This window comes from Patiria miniata, unplaced genomic scaffold, assembly GCF_015706575.1.
Source record: "Patiria miniata isolate m_02_andy unplaced genomic scaffold, ASM1570657v1 HiC_scaffold_22, whole genome shotgun sequence".
In the NCBI taxonomy this organism is placed as follows: Eukaryota; Metazoa; Echinodermata; class Asteroidea; order Valvatida; family Asterinidae; genus Patiria; species Patiria miniata.
In genome coordinates, this window is record NW_024037061.1 from 13,980,035 (window position 1) to 13,982,177 (window position 2,143).

Consider the following 2,143-nt stretch of genomic DNA (forward strand, 5'->3'; position numbering starts at 1 on the left):
ATTTTTTCTCAATCATTCACTTACATGTCATATACATTGTACATGTATAAGGGATATGGTTTAAAGACCTGTATTGAAGTAATACGCGTCTTGTCTTTATATGGACAAGTTCAAAGTTATAAAAAAAAAAACATATGCAAGCTGCAATAATTATGGTACCTGTAATAATTAAAGTTGGTATAGGCGTGCTTGTTCAAAATTTCGATTTTCTTTTCCGAACGAAATTTAAAGGAATATCATGTCCTGCAACAAATAAATTTGCTTGTTTATTTTTGCAGGCTTTTATACGTTTTGTGCATAAACTCGCAATCTGCAACCAAACTTTTATGCTTGATCCAATTTTGGCACGATCGCATCCGGACAAATCGACGGAAGTTGTCGCATTTCGCAGCTGCCATAACAATATGGAGCAACTGTGTTTATAGGCCGGTCGATAATTTGTTACGGCACGTGTCTGACTCATTAATACGCGCCATATTCATGTCGTAGCTGTGCACATGGATAAAACAAAGCAATACTCATTGCGACCACACCCAATAATGATAGACTGTGTAACATTAATGGCTTACACTAATCCGCATATATTTTTAAAGGTTTATAAGAAGAGCGATCACTGTTATTTATTGCTTTCATTCCCCACATTACTGGTTCCAAATGATAATAACTGAACTTCATTAGTTTAATTACATGCTTAGATTAATATCAATTATATGCCGAAAAATCGCAATTATGTTCATTCAATCTGTTGGTTATTTCAACCAATCTGTTTTTAGGGTGTATATATACGTCGGTGTCCCAAAGATTTGTTAATAAAGAAATCCTTATGATTAAAAAAATGAAAACGGAAAATTAATTATAATGCGACTTATGTTATCGTCAGTTATGATGAATCAGGGTTTGTAAACCATGTAAAGTGGCATGTAAACTACCAATGGTTAAATATACGGGGACATAAAACACACACAAACCTAATGGACTAAATGGGGCCATTTTGTAGTGTCATGGAATTGTCGTGTTTGCACCGCTATAGCTGGCTCGGATAGAAAACAGATAGGTTATTATTTTTTTCAGAGCCAACAAAACTTGAAGAATCACATAATTTGTCAAGTAGGTGTATCTTTCAAAGCCGATTTTCAATTTCATGTTATATACATGTGTGACTTAAAAATTTAAATATTAGGCCTACGCAAAATATTACACCATCATACACCACAGACATCATGGGCGTCGCCAAGATGGGGCAAGCCCCCCCCCCCTTCAAAAGCAAAAAAACAATAGATGTGAAGTCATATTTGCCATTAATTTAATACACATTTGACAAAATGGGCGTCTGCAGTGCAGGGGTGTCAATGGAGGTGGGGTGGGTAAATGTCCCCCGCCCACCCTCGAAAAAAATGATAAATTTAGAATATGCTAGAGAAAGTAAACCGTTAGGGGAAAATGCTTTGCCCCTCCCCCTCCCCCCCCCCCCCCCGCACCCCTAGAAAAATCCTGGCGACGCCCATGCAGACATCACATTACAGGTCGTCTGCATACTGGATGCAGTCAAGCACCGTGCATACATGACGGACTTACTACAATATAAACTGTTTACACCTGGTCAATTGATGTTTTCCACTAAATTTGCATATACAAATGAAGCCTGTCTCATTTGTCCATTACGATTGTATATTACGACTTACCAGTTTATAGCAGAGGTCCTTTGCTTCAACAAGACATGATTCCTTCGACAATGGCGATGATACGTAATGTGCCGTCTGCTTTCACTTCCCCGTGTGGCACATTTCAAAACACACCTGCGTAAACGGCCCGCATCATTGGTATGTCGCAACCAAAAAATGTTCATCCAAGTTGTTTAACGATAGAGCTGATCTTAGAACAATCCTATGGTTTGACGTGGTTGGGAGAGGATCTACTATACATGTAGTTGCACCTTCAAACACTCCCATTAAATAGTGTGGAGAGGCACGCTATCGATTCTATGATTCTAATAACATGACACACTGTGTGTACTTCGGTACGGCGATCCCGGTGGCCTTGCAAACAGGAAAAAAAAAATTAAATGGCTGTCTTCACGGTTGGTTTGTTACTGAGAATAATGCTGCGCTGGCCGCCAACCATTGTGTTTTCGGAGGCATTATAA

At 38.8% G+C, this 2,143-nt stretch overlaps 1 protein-coding gene across 2 annotated transcripts in view; it reads right to left on the reverse strand.

Moving 5' to 3' along the window:
- The window catches only part of LOC119730333, a 10,018-nt gene extending 7,875 nt beyond the window's left edge, over nt 1-2,143 (reverse strand). The window contains exon 1 of one of the 2 annotated variants that reach the window (XM_038203173.1): nt 1,683-2,143. The gene's annotated coding sequence lies outside the window, so the exon portion shown is untranslated. The remainder of the gene's footprint in view (nt 1-1,682) is intronic. The other variant, XM_038203171.1, reaches the window with a different exon arrangement.